The sequence below is a fragment of the Macaca fascicularis genome, chromosome 14, assembly GCF_037993035.2.
Source record: "Macaca fascicularis isolate 582-1 chromosome 14, T2T-MFA8v1.1".
NCBI classification, from domain to species: Eukaryota; Metazoa; Chordata; class Mammalia; order Primates; family Cercopithecidae; genus Macaca; species Macaca fascicularis.
In genome coordinates this window covers 46,897,839-46,917,325 of record NC_088388.1, presented here as the reverse complement: position 1 = coordinate 46,917,325, position 19,487 = coordinate 46,897,839, and the positions used below count along the sequence as shown (strand labels likewise).

The 19,487-nt window shown below is 46.8% G+C and overlaps 1 protein-coding gene across 25 annotated transcripts in view; it reads right to left on the bottom strand.

Moving 5' to 3' along the window:
* Positions 1 to 7,470, bottom strand: part of PTPN5 (protein tyrosine phosphatase non-receptor type 5) — a 63,008-nt gene extending 55,538 nt beyond the window's left edge. For 17 of the 25 annotated variants that reach the window (XM_074014059.1, XM_074014061.1, XM_074014064.1 and 14 more), the window contains exon 1: positions 7,115 to 7,470. The gene's annotated coding sequence lies outside the window, so the exon portion shown is untranslated. Of the gene's footprint in view, positions 1 to 1,142; positions 1,307 to 7,114 lie in introns of all 25 variants that reach the window. The other 8 variants (XM_074014057.1, XM_074014062.1, XM_074014065.1 and 5 more) reach the window with 2 other exon arrangements.
* Between the last annotated feature and the right edge of the window lie 12,017 nt (positions 7,471 to 19,487).

Below are 19,487 nucleotides of genomic sequence, written 5' to 3'. Positions count from 1 at the left end.
TCCCTGAAAACATTAGGCTAAGTGAAAGAAACCAGACAAAAAAAGACAAACATGATGCCACTTACATGAGGTACCTAGGATAGGGGAATTTATGAAGACAGAAAGTAGAACGGAGGTCACCAGGTGCTGGGGGAGATGGGAATGAGGAATTAGTATTTACTGAGTACAGTGATTCAGTCTGGTAAGATAAAAAGGTTCTGGAGATGGACAGTGGTGATGGTTGTATAACACTGTGAATATACTTAACGCCACAAAATTATACACTTAAAATTGGTTAAAATAGTAAATTTCATGTTATGTGCATTTTACCACAATTTAATAAAAGCCTCCCACACCAAACAAAACACTGGAAGGACAAACTTCCCTCTGAAATCTGACAGAGCTGCATGCCCCTCTGGCCCATGATCTGTCTTCCTCTCCATCCTCTCCTTGCTTCCAGCTCTCGTGTTCCCTGTTCTTTTTTTCTTTTTCAGACAGGGTCTCGCTCTGTCACCCAGGCTGGAGTGCAGCGGCATGATCTTGGCTCACTGCAACCTCTGCCTTCTGGATTCAAGCAATTCTCCTGCCTCAGCCTCCTGAGTAGGAGGGGCTACAGGTATACACCACCACACTCGGCTAATTCTTATATTTTTACCAGAGACACAGTTTCACCATGTTGGCCAGGCTGGTCTCAAACTTCTGACCTCAAATGATCCCCTGCCTTAGCCTCCCAAAGTGCTGGGATTACAGGTGTGAGCCACCACACCCAGCTCTCTGTTCTTTTTCTACTGCAGACCCCAGGACCAGGACATGTTCTTTTCCTTGATCCCATCATATCTCTCGAGGGTGCTTCAGATAGATGCTTTGAGACTCTGAGATGGAAAAGCTATGTGCCTGGAGATGCTCATTATGGACTACATGCAACAATAAAGACATAGTTAAATAAAGTAGGGACCAGCCAACCAGGTATAAACAGAGAAGTCATGACAAAATGTTAAGTGAAAAATGCAGGCTATACACCTATATGTGGACTAATTTCAACTATTACAAAATACAGATCTACAGAAAACATAGAATGGAGCATATAAAACAATGGTTCATCTTATGTTTGTTCTCTAGCATGGAGTATGGTTATTTTCACAACTGTAATTTATAACTCATACCAGACAACGCCTTTAGGCAGATGATGAAATATACACATCGTTAGTTTTGCAAGAATCTTCAGAATTGATTCCAGATGCCCATATGCTGCCACCACTGAGGCCCACAAATCTCTCCCGAACGGCTTCCAGAGGAACGGGGGGCGAGGCGGTGTTTCATCTTGACTCTACAGAAAGACACGTGGGGACTTGGTGTGTCTCTCTAACGACTGCAACCAACTACCTCACCACAAAAAGGAGGGCAATTTAGGGTCTTTATTTTGCTATTGGACTAACCAGAAAATTTGGCTGTGAACAGTTTATCCCTTACATTAGCCTAAAGTTAGGAATTCCCAAGATGCTTGTTCCCTTACAAATCTGCAAACAGTGGATCTCCTGCATCTGGTGTGAGGGGATCCCCTCCCCATCCAACACGCTACACCCCAGGTATAGAAACTTGAGTCACGCTTGCTTCAACGGGGACACAGGAAGGAGGGTAGCTTCTGTTCCATGTGCTGCAGCACAGCGGGAAAAGCTTTTCTCAGTCTAAGAGTTTAGAAATTTCTGAGTTTTGCCAGACACCGGTGACCATGATGCTCGTTCCACATCTCACCAGATGCAGAAAAGACTGAGATGATGTTAAAGAATGGGGGGAATCTTATTTTCCATAATCCCCGAACGTAAGGGAGAGCCTTTTGGTGATAACACTGCTTGAAAACAAAAAGAGTTTCTAGTTTGTTTTTTTTTCCCTTGAGATGACCTGAGCTTCCACCTTCTAGAGGTGACAGGTGACAGACCTGTGGCTTCAGATGGAATCTGGACCAGGGGGTCCAGAGATCCTGTGTTTCTAACACTGAGCCTGCATGTCACCTAGCCCCTCACATGGTCCAGTCAGTTTTCCCATCTCCACTTGTAGACCCATTTCAACAATTAATTAGGTGCCTGAAGCATTTGTATGTCTATAATTTCTCCCTCCCCACTGCCTTCTCTTTTTGGGAATCTGTCAATTTACTGGAGATGACAGCATCTTGTCCTGCAAATATGGGTCTTTGTGTTAGAGATGAGTTTCTTTAAAACCTCTATGAAGGAAATGGTTGAGAGTTCAAGAGAAAATTTGAAATGAAGCCAGAAGGATGTATATTTGTGCTGGGAGGAGGATGAAGAAAGACCAAAAATGTTATTTTCATTGTTTTACAGTCATTTCAAGTATGTTTTACTATTTCGTATTAGTCAACAGCCGTGTTATAGTATCAAGCCATATTGAATAAAATATGTAGACTTCACTTAAATTTTCTTTTTTTTTTTTTTTTTTTTTTTTTTTTTGAGGCGGAGTCTTGCTCTGTCGCCCAGGCTGGAGTGCAGTGGCCGGATCTCAGCTCACTGCAAGCTCCGCCTCCCGGGTTCCCGCCATTCTCCTGCCTCAGCCTCCCAAGTAGCTGGGACTACAGGCGCCGCCACCACGCCCGGCTAATTTTTTGTATTTTTAGTAGAGACGGGGTTTCACTGTGTTAGCCAGGATGGTCTCGATCTCCTGACCTCGTGATCCGCCCGTCTCGGCCTCCCAAAGTGCTGGGATTACAGGCTTGAGCCACCGCGCCCGGCCTTCACTTAAATTTTCATACTTGAGCAACAACACAGAATTCAAGTTATCTGAGCTTTACTATTTTGATCATAGTACAGCTTACTATACCCTTACTATGGTATAATATCTTTATTTATTGGTTCATATAAGTCCAAGATATGCAGTCTCATACATAAATGGTCACTTCCAACATTCATTCATTCATTCATTCAACAATTATTTACTGTGAAGGGTCAGGTTTGGTTTGCTAGGCACAAAGAATATAAGGTGAATAGGATGTCTGTTCTCTTAGATTCATTAACATCATGCAACTTCTCATTCTTTAGGTCTATAGGCCCTTACATGACTGGCTCTGCCCACTCTCTCACCTTTTTCCTTATCACTTTCCCCCTTTATCTCTTACAGCTGCACCTCAGGTTCCTTGAAGATACCAAGATATTGTTACCCCAGGGCCTTTGCACCTGTGGTCTCCTGTTTTTAGAATGCTATCCCCCAGGTCTCCTCTTCATTCAGGTCTTTGTTCAAATATCACCTCCTCAAAGACAATTCTATTTAAAGGCAGATCTCTTCCTCCACTCTTCCTCCCAGTCATCCCTCATCCTACTTTATTTTTCTCCAAAGCACTGCTCACCACCTGAACAATTTTATCTTTGCTTATTTTTATTTTCTGCCTCCCCTGGTAGAGCTTGGGGAGGAAGTTCATCTTTTTAGCAGTGTATCCCTAGGGGCTAGAACAACCTGGCATGTAACAGATGTTTATATGTATTCGGAGAATAAATGAATGAACTGGTTCTTGATAGTTTAGGGTGCTTGATGAACCAGCTTTGCAGGAGGGATCATTATGGTCCCTGGTAGATTCATAGCCCCTACTCCTAAGCCTCCCACTCCTCCTCCTGTTGGGCTCTGTCTGTGAATGGTGTCCTTGGCCGTTCAGTCTCAAAGCCTTGCCACCACTTATTCCTCCCTCCTGCTAGTGCCTACATCCAATCAGTTACCAATTTTAGTGACACTGTGGCCTCTTGCAACAACTCCTTTTTCTAACCATTCTTACAACCACCCCCAGTCCATACTCTATCTCTCACCTAAACCATTGTCATCATTTCCTACCTGGGCTTCCGGCCAGCAGGCTCTCCTCACCCAATCTGTTCTCCAAGGGGTAGCCAGAGTGAGTTTCATCATGCTAAGGTTTGATCATGTTTCTTCCCCACTCAAAAACTAAAGACTCCCAACTCTATAGCTTGGCAGTCAATGTCCCCCCAATAACCTCCATCCCCTTAACCCAACCTTCCTTCTCAAGACCCTTCTTTTATTCTTTTTGATCCAGTTGGAATGAACTGCTTTCCAGTTTCTGTATATATCCTAGAAGTCCCCATTGCCTGTCCATCCTCTGCTTACGCTGTTTCCATTTCTTGAAATAGTTTTCTTCCTTTCTTCTAATGTACAAATCATTCACCCAGTTTAAATGCTACTTGGCTTCTCCAAGAAGCCATTACTGACCTGTGAGGAGATTAAAATTCCTCTTTCTTCTCAACTGTTTTTTAAGGGGTTATCTGCCTCTCTTTTAGGGCAAGTCTCAGGAAAGGACAGGCAATATGACACAGAAGAGTTCAGAATCTGGAGTCAGATCATCTGAGCTGGAGGGCCTAGCTCTCTGGATCTGAGACTTTTGAGGTATGCACCCTTAGATAAGTGAAAATCCAAGCCTTAATTTCCCTATATGTAAAATGGGGATAACATTATTGATGTCATGGATGTGTTATAGAGGAGTAAGTGACAGAGTATAGGAAAAGCTTTTGACACTACATACAAATTAATTATGAAATTCTATCATGCTAACATACAAAACGTTGAATAAACAAAAGTGTTGCTCCTCCCAGGGAGTTTTCATGGATGTTTTATGCTGGCTGAGCCTGAAGTCCAGGAATAGGTCAGTGGGGAAAGGATTCTTTTGAGGGAGGAGGACTTTTGAGGCCTTAAGAATCCCATGTCCTTGGATGATCTGAAGAAAGGAAGACGTATAGGGTATATCCACAAAGCTGGGGTCCTAGTGGAATTACTAGCTACCAATTCTTGAGCATTTCGTATGTGCTAGGGACTGTACTAAGTACTCTACATACATTATTCTTGAGTCAGAAATTATTCCTTCATAGAGCAAAAGAAGCCCATAGCAGTTATATAAATACGTGCTCCCCCCTACCCCACCGCCAAATAGTTCATAACATCATCAATCCAATGATGTTATTTTTTGGATGGAGAAATTAAGACCCAGAAGGGTTATATACTGACATTGTATAGCCAGTGAGGAAGAAACTGGGCCTGGAATCCAGATCTCTCCACTCTGAAGGGAGAAACCCCTACACGGCAAAAACCCAGGGGCCACAATTCATTATGAAGTTTGTGTAAACTTCATAGCCAATGCCATCTGTATGGACTACATTGTCAGTGGCAGCCCCTGAAGTTCTGCCACTTGGCCACCCTGGCTCAGCTCCATGATGAGCTGCTCACCCCTCAAAAAAGTTCTGGATGGAACTAGAGACTATGATTCTAAGTGAAGTAACTCAGGAATGGAAAACCAAACACTGTATGTTCTCACTCATAAGTGGGAGCTAAGCTATGAGGATGCAAAGGCATAAGAATGATACAATGGACTTTGGGGACTTGGGGGAAAGGAGGGAGGCGGGTGAGGGATAAAAGACTACAAAAATTGGGTTCAGTGTATACTGTGGGTGATGGGTGCACCAAAGTCTCACAAATCACCATTAAAGAATTTACTCATGAAACCAAACACCACCTGTCCCCCCAAAACCTATGGAAATAAAATTAAAAAAGGAAGTTCTTGAGACCAGAACCTCAGGTCCCTGGAGACTGAACACTGGCCTCCTTGCCAACTCTTCCATCCAGAGTCTCCTCCAAGGTGACGGACTCCATCCCTTCACCATCCGTCTGTGCTTGTACTCCTTCAACACACCTCTCGGGGCACCCTCTCTGCACCAGGCTTCAGGCTCAGCTCTGGGGACACCCGGCTGCCCTTGATGGAGCCTTGTGCTGAGAAAGCACCCGAGCCTGGTGTGATTGTAACTCAAGCTTCCCCAGCAGCTTTGTCAGCAGCACCAAGAGGCTGCCCTTAACAAGCCCCAAGGAGAAAGAGGTGGGGACCTCCGCAAAGGGATGACTAAAGGGGCCTGGTTGGAGTAGAAGACTTGGCCCTCAAGGGGGAGGGAAGGGTGACTGGGAGGGCACGCAGTCAGGACACAGTGGAGAAGAGGACAAATCCTGGGATGCCACATCACCTGGTCCAACTGAGGACACTCAGGCTCAATGTGTCCTGGGTGGATCAGGATTAACGCCTGGGAATCTGATCTCAGGTCCAGGGCTTCTTCATTCTCCCAAACGGAATCCCAAACTCGGAGTGTTTGAGTGTTTGCATAAGAGACGTGAGAGCTCTCCTTTGAGGTTGAAGGAAGCAAATTAAAGCCCCCTCCCCCGTTTTTTGGTACAGCAGGTAGGGATGATAGCAAATGAATGGCACCTGCCCCTCCAAGTGAGGCAGGGCTGGAATTACACACTTTCGTGGTACACTCAGGTGAATTTTGGGGTTCTGGGGCTTCAATGGGGGTGGGATCTAGTTGTGTAGGAGGGGACATGAGTATGAAAACCTGTGACCCTAGATTCTAATGAAAGCTTTACCACTAACTCTCCGGTCACCTTGGCCAAGCCACCTTACTGGGCCCTCAGTTACCCCACCTGTAAAATGAGGAGGTTGACTAAGTTCCGAAGATTCGTCTGGCCCGGATCTTCTAAAGCCCTGTGATCCTGGATAAGGTAAGCCTCCCAAGGTTCTTACACGGGCAATCTCCGGTTTTGCAGGAGCCTGGGCCTCATCCAGAAACAAGCTGCATGCTGGGGGAGGGGAGCGCGCTAAGCTTTTATTCTGGGGGAGGGTGGGACGCTGGAGGCTAAAGCTAAAGGGTCGGTGGAGGCGATGCGTTGGGAAGGCTGGGAGCCGCGCTTTAGAGACCGGAAGGGTAGCGGCGGTTTCCAACCTCCCTCAGGGGCTTCAGGCTCTGAAGAGGCAATGCAGCCCAGAGCCGCGCACCAACCTCCGCCGGCCGTAGAGGCTCACACTCCAAAACACTATCCCGATTCCTCCCCGGAACCGCGCACGGGCTTCGTGGGGAGTGGCTGCCGCTCCCTCCCGGCTACCAAGCGCCGAGCCCCCTCCTCTGCGTTGGGGGACCCCTCCCCCAGCATGGGGGCGCCCGGAGCCCCACGGGGGCGTGGCGGGGGCGGGCGCCGACTCCTCGGCCCGGAGGACTGGAGAAGGTGTCAATTGCGGGGCCACCCCAAGGAGGGACCCGCGCCCTGCACCTTCCGGCTCCGCACACAAAGGCGCCGACGGAGGCGCTGCACTTACCGGCCAGAGCGGGCTGCGGGCTGCGGGCTGCGGGCTGCGGGCTGCGGGCTGCGGGCTGCGGGCTGCGGGCTCCGGGCTCCGGCGAGCAGGCGGGCAGGCGGGCAGGCGGGCAGGCGGGCAGGCGGGCAGGCGGGCAGGCTGGCGGGAGGATGTGCGCGCGCGAGTGTGCGTGTGTCTGCGTGTGTCCCTGCCTGTGTCTGTGCCAGTGTGTGCGCGACGGGGGCCGCGCCGAGCTCTGTGCGTCTGCGTGTGCGGGGGCGTCCGTCCTTCGGTCCGTCCGCCCGGCGCTCCGTCCCGCGCTCCGTGCGCGCTCCCTCGCCCTACAGCCTCACCAAATGCGCTTCAGCTGCGGAGTCGCAGGCGCAGCCGCCGGGTGGGTTTGGCACCCCCCAGCCCTGGCTCCGCTCCGCCCCGCCCCCGGGCGGGCTGGCGCCGCTCCCCGGGAATTGCGCAGGGCTGGCGGGGCTGGGGACCGGGAGATCGGGCTGCTCCCGGGGCACGAAGGGGGCGGATCACAGACCCTTAACCCCTGACCTCATCTCAGGTGCCTCCCTCTCCCGAGCAACTCTGCGCGGAGTCCCAGCAGTCGTTGTCCTCAAGCCAAGGTTGCCTGGACAGGGAGGGCGGAGGAGTGGGAGCATCGCATCCATTTCATTCATGATTTTTCTCCTCTTGGGAGCCCCGGGTCGGGCCGCGCTGCTACGGCAACCGCCAGAGGGACCCTGCCAGGGCCGTGCGCGCTGAACCTGGGACGGGACAGACAGGCAGACAGAGGGAGTAGGGGCCAGCGAGACAAAGGGGGCAGAATTGGGGGGTGGGGGGTGGGGGGTGGGGGGGTCGGCTCACTGGGGGCATGCTGTGGCGCTCCTCCCATGTTACCAACACCTGCGCAAGTGGAGCGGCCGCATACTAGGGCGCACGCAATACCGGGTGACGAGTACCAGTTCTAGGACGCTGAGGAGGCGCCCCTTTTCCCAGTTCTCCCTGTTCAGCCTCTGGGGAGCTAGAGTGAGCGGACAGCTCCTCCCTCCGCTGAGTCTTGCCCCCCTGACGTGCGGCGAGGGGCACGCATCTGTCGGTTTTCTCGTGGGCACCAGGGGCCCGGACGCGCAGGGAGCTGCCCATGCGCCCCACAATTCTCCCGCAATCTCCGGTATTCTGCAGGCTGTTACCATGCTGGCCAGAGGTTTCCGGCATTCCATCCCCATAGGGGCTTGAGGCTGTGGGCTGCACACAGGGCAGGGATCCTAAACTCCATTTTTTACACGGGGAATCAGAGGCGAGCCACCACATAGCTACCACACTGGTTCCAGCCATCATCCCCCACCCCCCCGGGATTTCCATAATAGCGTCTTTACTGGTCTCCCAGCTTCCACCCTTGGCCCCCTGCAGCTATTCTCTACACAACAGTCCCAGCGGCGATCCTTTAAAATTTAAGTAAGAGCACGTCGTTCCTTTACCGGAAAGGCCCCTCATGACCTGCAAAGGCCCTTCAGGAGCTGGCTCCCTTTTAACTCTTTAAACTCTCTTTCTACTGCCCTCCCCTTCTCCCACGCTCCAGTCACATTGGCCTTTTTAATGCATCATCCGCATGGCAGCCCTGTGGCCTCAGGACCTTTGCACTGCTCGTCTGTCTGGAAACTCTTCCCCCTGATAGTCATATGGCTACTCCTTTACCTCTTCAACTTGTCACTCCCCCCACCACCTGCCCCCAAGACGGAGTCTTGCTCTGTGGCCCAGGCTGGAGTGCAGTGGCTCTATCTCAGCTTACTGCAACCTCCACCTCCCGGGCTCAGGCGATTCTCCTGTCTCAGCCTTCAGAGTAGCTGGACTACAGGTGCCCGCCATCATGCCCAGCTAATTTTTGTATTTTTTTTAGAGACGGGTTTCATCATGTTGGCAGGGTTGGTCTTGAACCCCTGACCACGTAATCAGCCGCCTTGGCCTCGGAAAGTGCTGGGATTACAGGCATGAGCCACCCTGCCTGGGCTCAATGTGTCACTTCTAAGATAATTGCTGTAACTATCCTGTTTAAAGTTGCTGGGCCTCCCTCCTCATTTTCTCCATGCAGACTTTTATTTCTGTTCCCTGCCCCTGAGGCTCACTGGCCTCATTGCCAGTTCCCACCTCAATCCCACCTCCCATCCCAATCCTTCAGCCTCACCTCACAATTCTGTTCTTTAAACGAACCTTGTGTTTTCCTGTATCTAGGCCTTTGTTCACGTTGTCCCTGTTCAGTCTGGAATGCCATCCTCCCCTGTCTTGACTAATTTTTAAGGTCCAGCTTAAATACCACCTCCTTCTCCCCATATTCCCAGGGACACTCAGCCTTCATTACTTTCTGTCTGCTGTGATAGTGATTCCTTGTCTTTTTCCCCAGGTGCACTATGAACTCCTGGAAAGTTGGGCGGGGTGTCTTCCCTTTCCCCAGTTCCCAGCACAGAAGGGCCCATCAGTACATGTTCGTGGATCAAGGGCACTGATCGGGAGGCCCTAGGCTGGGCCTCGATTGTTCTTTGTTTTCCCCCCCTGGAAAAAGACCTAGAGACCTAGACCCAATTAGGTCCCTGTGTTGCCCTCGAGGAGTTTTCTGTGGGGTGGGGGAAAATTATACATTGGGTAAAAAGGCCATACTGCTTGGGTTGTGTGGAAGTGTGAGTAGACGTGTCAGCCTGTGCGCCAGGACCTGCTCTTCACCTCCTGAGAGTATCATCACCATGGTTCAGCATAAGGCTGATTTCTCCAGGCTGCTTCAGTTGAACAATAGCAACTACTATACATGGGCACTTTAGTGTGTGCCACGTAGTGTTTTGTGTTTTCTCAAGGCACTGCTCTATTTAATCTTCATGACATCTGTGGGAGATAGGCCTTTTGACATCCCCAATTTCAGTAGAGGAAGCAGTAGGAATAAGTAAGTTACTTAAGGTCACTTAAGAGGTGTGTGTTTCAAATTCAGATCTAGCCAGTTCCATAGCCCGTGGTCACACAAGCAGGGATGCCTTAACATGAAAGCCCTTTGGGCTGATGGAAGGGAGGGGAGAAAGTAGGGCTTAGAGAGCTTCAGTGGCATCAGCCTGGCCCAGATTCTTGATGTCCCCAGCTCAGGGGTCACTGAGTCATGGCAGTCTAGGTGGGCTGGGACCTCACAGGTTCCTGTCAGCGTTGCCTCTGATGTCCTATTGTGGAGGCTAATGGCTGCCCTTCGTAAAGGCAACTTTGGAAAGCTAGAGGTGCCTCGCAAACATTCCTAGCTGTGTGCTCTGGGTTCAAAGCCCAGCCTCAGCTGTCACATGTGGATAATAATGCCGATCTAAAAGTGCTATGGCAAGGAAGAAGTATGACAATACCTCTAGAAAGTAGTAAGGCAACAACAGAGATCTTTCTTTTGTTTCTTGTACTGAGTTTCTATCAGATAGGGATATACCTAAACTAGTCTCCTCACCATGTTTCCACCCTATACACCCTCTTATTGAAGAGCATTACCCCAGGGTGCAGTTCAGGAAGGAAATCTAGCATTTATTGAGGGCTTTAAAAATAAGCTATCCATGTTGCTTCCTTGCATTTTCTCCTTTGATCGCCAAAGCACCTTAGGAGGGACTGCTATTACCACAGAGGAACAGGAGGCACAGAAAGGTCCAGGGGGCTTTCCCAAGGCCACAGAGCTCACAAAGCGAGATTCTAGCTTATCTCTGACTCTATTCACTTAACCAGCACCCTGTCAACCCATGAAAAGTGGCTGCTTTGATTTCCTTTCTCTTCTCTGATGAGGAAGAGTCCTGTGAGGCCCATGGCAACGAAATAATTGTGAGGTTGTGACGACTTAGGAGGCTTCTTGGGTCATTTTGTGTAACTCATTTACCCTTTCTTGATGGAGGGAAGAAGACGGATTTAAGAAAGAGGAGATGGGGAGAAAAAGATGGTCTGAGAAACCAGAGAATGTTTTCCTGGTGGTTCTTGGTGGACTGCTAGAGATTAGAGTCCATCTTTCTTGCTTTTGGCCTCACTTGCAATTCGCTGTCTTGGTAATGAAATGCTTTGCTTCAGTGAAAATGTCCCCCCCCCATCCAGATTTTTATTTATTTACTTACTTATTTATAACTTACCCCAATCCACAAAAGATTTGACGTAGCTTACCACAGGAGCAGGATCCATAAAACAATGTTAAAATATCAATGAGGATAAAGAATCAGGACTGAGGAAAATGTAAATAAACATTGAGTGACATGACCAAAGCTCAATAATCACAGCTGGTTTTTATTGAGTTTATTCCTGTGTGCAAAGGAATTCGTGTACATTATTTTCATTTAATCCTTAAAAGAGCCATGTGAGGTAAGTACTATTATTATCTTCATTTTGAAGCTTCGGGAAGCATTTCTCTCAGGCTCGGAGAAATGAAATATGATGCCCTAAGTCATGTAGCTGGTAAGTGGTAGAGGCAGTATTTGAATCCAGGTTGACAGTAGAACTGATACCCTTGACCACTGTCCTATCCTGCCTCTCCAAAGGACAAAAGACTACAAATGTACAGAACACAGGGGCCTCTAGAGTACTGTGCTTGAACCTCAAATTTGGTTCTGATCATCTTGGGATGCCAAAAAGAAACAATCTGTTACATAGAACTAATGCCTTTACATCCTTCAAGTTTTTGTTCCAGTGTCATTTTCTCAGTGAGGCTTCCCCTGACTTCTCTGCCTAATATGTCAGAGCCTGCCTTTTCCTGCTCCCTTCAGGAGTCCCAGTCTCTCCTTTTATAATGAAACATTTTACCTTCTAATGTACTGGATAATTTCTGTATAAACTATGTTATAATATCTATCTCACATTTTATATATTTCTTATGGCATATTTATTTATATACATTTATTTATGAGCTATAGATTAGGTAGTTTATCTATTTTGTATGTTCACCCTTTAAATATCTGTTTTTTGTTTTCCCCACTGGAATACAAGGTCCACAGGGCAGGCATCTTCATGTGTTTGGCTCATTGATATATCTTAAGTGTCCAGGACAATGCCTGGTACATAGCAGGTACTCAATACATTTTTGTTGAATGCTGAAATAATTATCTCAGAGGGGAAGAAACAGACTAGTATATCTGAAGTAGCAAAGTACGTAACTTTTTTTTTTTTTTGCAAGCTCATATTACTCTTTCCCTTCCCTCCTTCTTTCTTTTCTTTTTTCTTTTTTTTTTTTTTTTTGTTTTTTTTTGAGACAGAGTCTCGCCTTGTCGCCCAGGCTGGAGTGCAATGGTGTGATCTCAGCTCACTGCAACCTCTGCTTCCTGGGTTCAAACGATTCTCCTGCCCCAGCCTCCTGAGTAAGTGGGATTACAGGTGCACGCTACTACACCCAGCTAATTTTTTTGTATTTTTAGTAGAGATGGGGTTTCACCATGTTGGCCAGGCTGGTCTCGAACTCCTGACCGTGTGATCTGCCTGCCTTGGCCTCCCAAAGTGCTGAGATTATAGGTGTGAACCACTGTGCCTGGCCCTTTTCTCCTTTTCCCGCGTTCACCTCCATAAAAAATGTGAGGTAGTTCTAGCACTTAGCTCTAAAAGCAAGTCTTTATAGGAGGTTTTCCTGATGTTAGACCTTTAGGGGTTTATGCAGCCAGAGACCTTAGTCTCATCGTTAGAACAAATGAGCAAATGGGAATTCATGAACCTAATTGTGGTGGATTCTCTCAGCAAAAGCTGGATATTATCCCCTTACCTAAATCAGCAAAGGTAATCCCTTTAGGGGTCTAGGAATAGTGCCCAAGTGCCATATCTCAAGGATTTGGGATTTAGAGCATATGCTATTGGGATGGAGATGGGAAAATAAAGAACAGAGCTTCTTTTGTGAAACAACTGATTTAAAGAGAGATGACGTCCTGGTGCTCCTAAGAGCTCATCTCTGGGGTTGTATTTCCTGGCTGCAAGCCTGAAGAGTAAAAAGCCAAGGACATCAGCGAGGTGTCTCAGAGAACCTTAGCTGAGACCATTTGCTGGGGTGTGTGTGTCTGTGTGTGTTGGGGGCTGGTGCGGTGTCATGTGATCTTCCTGTAGGGGCTGGCCACAGATCTGGGACAAGCCCCGGGGGGCTACAGATACCAGTCAGCTCAAGGTGAAGGGCAAGGTCACCTGGCTGCTGATCCCAGGAAGAAATATCAAACACTGGGTCAGGAGGAGTGAGCATCACAGTTTTGTCTCCTCCGTGATCATGGTTCTGAGCTCTTGCAAAGAAAATTAAATAACAAATATTTTATTGAGGGCCTTCTCTGAGCCAGCTTCTGTTTCAAAAACTGGATAACGTAGTAGAGAACAAGGCAATCAACTTCCCTGCTATCACGGAACTCGCATTCTGGTGGGGACACGCTGACAATAAGCCAGGTTAAAATAACACATAAAAGGATGATTTCAGACAATGAAAAATGCAATGAAGAAAAAGAAAAGAAGGTGGGTGATGGAGAGTGAAGGTGGAGAGTCGCCATTTTCAACTGGGTGTTTGGAGAAGGTTTTTTGAAGGAGATACCATTTGAACAGAGACTTGAGTTGCAAGAAGGAATGAGCCACTCAGAGTAGGAGAAGGATTTCCTGGGCAGAACATTCTCTTCTAGGCACAGCAGGAGAACAGAGCGAGAGATGGGGTAGGAGAGGAGCCCGGTGCATCCTAGCTGTATCTCAGAATCATCTGGGTGAACTATTAAAAAGTATGGATTCTGGGCCGGGTGTGGTGGCTCATGCCTATAATCCCAGCACTTTGGGAGGCCAAGGCGGGTGGATCACTTGAGGTCAGGAGTTCGAGACCAGCCTGGCTAACATGGTGAAACCCCAGCTCTACTAAAAATACAAAAAAATTAGCCAGGTGTGGTGGCAGGTGCCTGTAATCCCAGCTACTTGAGAAGCTGAGGCACAAGAATCACTTGAGCCCAAGAGGTGGAGGTTGCAGTGAGCCGAGACTGCGCCACTGCACTCCAGCCTAGGCGATAGAGTGAGACTCAGTCTCAAAAAAGAAAAAAAAAGTATGGATTCTGAAGCTCCTACCCCTGGAAAATTTAATTCAGTGGGATTGAGGTGAAGCTCAATGTTAAATAAAATAAGTTCTCCAGATGATTCTGTTGACTGGTGATTGGCCAGGGTTAGAAACAAGTAGCCTGGCCAAGGACCCCAACTGTTGGAGGAGGATACTGAGGCACAGGGAGAGGAAATCTCTTGTCTGGGCTCACACAGTGAGTTAATGGCTGAAAACTCTCCTGACCCTGGAGCAGGCATGGTCAGGGGTCTTTGGCAACAGGCCACAGAAATGACTATTGGCTGATTCAGGTGAAGGGGAATTTATTGGAAGGCCATAAGGAGGCTCATGAATGGAAGAGGAGGCTGAAGAACCAGGCTTGGAAAGGTGGATGTGGAGAAGCTCCAGAAGTTTGCAGGGTTAGGAACATCTCCACAGTCACATCCAGATGTCACTACAAGGATGTATGGAGCAACTCACTTTTCTTCTTCCTTCCCACCACTCAGTTTTGGCTGAGTTCCAATTGTGGCCTCACCCCACTGGCTAGAGAAGGGCGCATCTTAGTTGATACATATCAAAACTTCATCCAAGGCTTCATCCAAAAGGAAATCAGGAGGCTGTTAACCAAGAAAGCAGCCCCAAAGGAGCAAATGTGCACTACACCTGGCACCTCAGAGGGTTGAAAGGATCAGTCATCACTGTTATCATTATCATTACACATAAACACACATTTATTTGTTTAATAACTACTTACTATATGCCAGGTACTGTTCAAAGTATGTACATATATTGACTCATTTAATTCTTGCTTTATGACTAATGAGGCAGGTACTGAGTCAGGAAACTGAAGCACAGATAGGGTATGTAGCAACTAATGTTTAATTCTGCTTCTACAGGTTCTAGAGCTCATAACACCTCTTGTCTAAGTTGCTCCTTACAATGGCCAGTAAGGATAGGCATTATACCTTAAGAGGTATAATGAGCTTTCTCTATTTACAGGTAGAGAAAGAGAGCATGCACATTCCAGGGTCGCATACCTAGTAAATGGTAGAGTCCTTAGATTCATAGATTGACTCACTCATTCTTTCATTCATTCATCAAATGGCACGTGGCTTTCAGGGGTCAGATACTGTGCTAGGTTCTGGGAACTCGCTGGTGAATAACCTATATTTCTGCTCTCCAAAAGTTCACCAACTGCAGGTGAGTGGCAAGAGAAAAGGCTAGAGTATGAGCAAAGGCCAGAAAACCCAAGGGTTCATGCCAAGGAGTCTGGATTTCATCTTGAGGGCAACCACAGAAAGATGGTAAGCTGGAAACTTGTGTTTTGTAAAGGCAGCTCTTTGCCCAGACCAATGTCTAGAAGAGAGAGTTTTCCTATGTTTTCTTCAAGTATGTTAATAGTTTCAGGTCTTACATTTAAGTCTTTAATTCTTTTTTTAGGAGACAGGGTTCTCACTCTGTCACTCAGGCTGGAGTGCAGTGGCATTCATAGGTCACTGTAGCCTCAGACTCCTAAGGCTCAAGCAATCCTCCTGTCTCAGCCTCCCAAGTAGCTAGGATGCAGGTGTGCACCACCATACCCAGCTAATTTTTATTTGATTTGATTTTTTGTAGAGATGGGGTCTTGCTATGTTGTTCTGGCTGGTCTTGAACTCCTGGCCTCAAGTGATCCTGTTGCTTTGGCCTCCCAAAGCACTGGCATTATAGGTTTTAATCCATTTTGAGTTAACGTTTAAATATGGTGAGAGATAGGGGTCCACTTTAATTATTTTGCAGCAAAATGGATAGAACTGGATGGGGGCCATTATCTTAAGTGAAACAATTCGGAAACAAAGACAAATACCACATGTTCTCATTTATAAGTGGGAGCTAAATAATGTGTACACATGGACATAGAGTGTGGAGTGATAGACATTGGAGACTTGAAAGGGTAAAGGGGGTGGGAGAAGGTGGAAGATGTGAAATTACTTAATGAGTAGAGTGTACATTATTCGGGCGATGGATACTCTAGAAACCCAGACTTCACTGCCACTATGCCATAGAGCCATGAAACAAAATTGCACTTGCACCCCTTACATTTATACAAATAAAAAAAGAGACCTCCACATGAAGATATATTTTTATCATAATTTTAAAAGGGCAACTTTGACTGCAACATGAAGAATAAACTGGAGGGGGCTAAGAATGAAGAGAGGGAGACAGTCAGGGGCTGATGCGGTGGTTCCAGTGAAGACCTGGTTGCCTGGATTAGAAGGATGGTGCTGCAGATGAAATGAAGTGAACAGCGTAGAGTGGTAAGAAATGGAATTGATAGGATTTAGTGATTGGATGAGGGTAGAGGGGGAGGGAGAACTTCAGGATGAAAGCGAGAATTTTGAGTTTGGCAGCTGGGTGAGGGGTGGTGCCATCCGCTGTGAAGAAGACTAGCAGAGGAGCCATTTGGAAAGAGGATAAGATAAGCTCCGTTTTGGAAATGTGGAGTTTGAAGTTCCAAGTAGGGTAGGGACATGGAGAGATATAGGAGTTTGCTGGCCCTTTTGTCTCCAGATCCCATTATTTTCCCACAATGCCTGGCTAATTTAGAGTCTCCATCTGCAGAGGCTGTTAGAAACCCAGAGACTGTCAGATCAAACCGTACAGATCCCCTGCTTCATCTCTCTCACAGTTCAGGTGAGAAAACAGAAGGCTGAGAGAAGTGGCTTCTGGAGGTCACAAGCCAAGTGGATGCCTGAGCTGAAACCCAAGCCCAAGGCTTCCCAGAGGGCTTCTTCCCTGTCACTCCACAGTACCCTGAGCAAGAGGGTGCAGACTACAAACCTGAGGCTGAATCCAGACTCTAGTAGGGCCCTGTTTGGCCTGCAATGAATTCAGATTGGTGGCCACTATAGAAAAAATTGGAGCATTTCAAATATAAATCCATATTAAAAAAAAAATAAAGTCTGGCAACTTCAGGCTCACATCTCTATGTGACAGTGACCAAATGGAGCTGGATAACAGTAGATCCTCTGAGGCAGAGCAAGTCCAGGTTGCCACAGTGCCCATTCTTGCCTCCATTACTGAGGGCATGTGCTATTTGCCACTTATCAAATGTTTGCTCTGTTGTTTTTCTTAAAGGGGAAGTCACACATTTCCTGTAATATATCTAAAAAGTATCTCTTATCTGACCCCAGCTTGCTTAATTTCCTTGGCCCCTGCAAGCATTTGAGTTATGATCTTGTCCCTTCTGCTCTGAACCATGCATTCTTCATTTGTAAAGTGAGTAATTTTAATGTGATGATTCCAAGGCCCTTTCTAGTTCTGGCTTCCAAGACTTTCCAAGTCTGCACTTCAGAAATGAGTTGTGCTATTGACAATGCTTAATTGTTCTGCAGATGGTTTTTGAGGGATTGCTCACCCTTGACTCTTTTGTCCTTGACTTATAATTTATCTCAGTCCTTGGAAAAACTGTCTTTTGTTTTGGGAGTTTATCCTTCATCTTTGAACAAAATGAATACTTCAAACAATGCAGCATAGCTGCAGTTGCTAGGAAGACAGAGCAGCAACAGAAGCTGCCTGGATACAAAGACCATCAGAAAACTCATTTTTTCCTCCCTTCCTCCCTTCCTTCTTCCTTCCTTCCCACCCTCCTTCCTCTCTTTTCAGTGAAGATATCACACTAAATAAATAACCTCTTCTGCAAAGACCAGTCTTAGTCATCAATAGAGTTTAGGTTGTCCTGAATCCAAACGGTTATTTCTACAGACAACTTCCAACAAGCCGAACAATTAAATAGTCAGTGAAATAATCTCCTGGGTTTTATTCCAGGCTTTGCAACTAGATAATAATTACTTGCCCAAAGTCAAATGACTAAGTTTTCTCTGGGCCTCAGTTTCCCCATGTGTAAAATAGAAGAGTGGAGGAATGGCTGACGCCCTTGCAGCTTCTTCTAGCCCCAACAGTTTACAAGGAGACTGCCAGAGATTTGGAGAGCGAGGTAGCGCCTACAGGTAACTTCTCTATGACTCTAAATCCAGGTGAGCAAGGCCCTGGGACCCCTTCACCTAGAAGCCATAATACTCTGCTCCATGTCTGCGGCCTCTGGCTCTCTGCTGGCTCCCTAGTAAGTGGTAAAAGAGGGCTTTCTCTCCACCTCTCTTACTAGATGTGATGTTCTCCGAGAATCGACTTTGCTCTGTAATATTTCTTTTGGTGTCATAACTTTGTTGTAGGAAGGTCCAGTGATAGGACCTAAATGTCTCTGATTATTTATTCAAGTCCTGCATCTCAAGAGGCTGCAGATGTGATGATTTAAGCAACAAGTGCGCCCTCTGGTGCCATATGTAAAACTTGCAAAAAGGATCTGCCATTACCTAACTGAATTTAATAAATCCCGCTTCTGTCTAACCCCACAAGTTAGGATAAAAATGGACCTAAATATACTGTAAGGTAAAATACAGCCTACAAATTGAAGGCTATTGTTTCTGAGTCTTGCATTTTCCCTTTCAGAGATGACTTTTGCTCATTTGGCATGCCACCCTTGCCCCTCAGTTCTTGACTTGGTAGCTGGGGTAGAGGATATATTGAGTATAATGCTGCCCTCCTCTAGTCATACCTGCCTCTCAGTGAAACCATGGAATGGGTTATTTTAGGAGCAATCAGCTCTCAATTGCTAGACTTGTAGAAGCAGATTCTGCATGAGTCCTTTTTGAGAATTCTATAAAATGGAGTGATAAGGTTATTCAAACAAGCAAATATTTGTTGAGTACTTACTATGTTCCAGAAACTTTCCAGAGTGACAGATATACAGCTGTGAACAAAAAAAGTCCTTGTTTTAGGAGCATACCTTTTATTGGAATAAACGGCCTCCAATATTCTTTTCTAACCAGAGATTCTAAGATTCATCAATTCACAGTAATGATACTGTGGTTTGGCAAGAATATGTAACAATGATTTTGGCCAGAGACTCAGGGACCTAAGGGGATTTGTACATCACAGTGAAAGCAGCTGAGGTTTCTGGACATCACCTTGACAGACAGGAGCCACAACAGTAGGAGCTGTTCTGGGTCCTGAAAGTGGACTACAAGGGAATCTCGTTCAAAGTTTTTATTCTTGAAGTACAAATGGTCCTGAGTGTGGCCTATGGGAAAGACGAAAGGAGAAAGAAGAACATATACAAGCATCAGAAGTGGCATATATACACAATCACCAGAGCTGGAAGGCATTTTAGAGATGATCTTTTCTAACATACCTATTTTAGTGACGGAGTAACTGAGACCCAGAGAGAAGTGCCTTGCCAGAAATCATAATCAATGACCATTAGCAAATAGGAATTAAAAATGGAATTTGTGTTTATTGATAAGGAGACCGAGCATAGTACAAATAAACATAAATATTGTGATT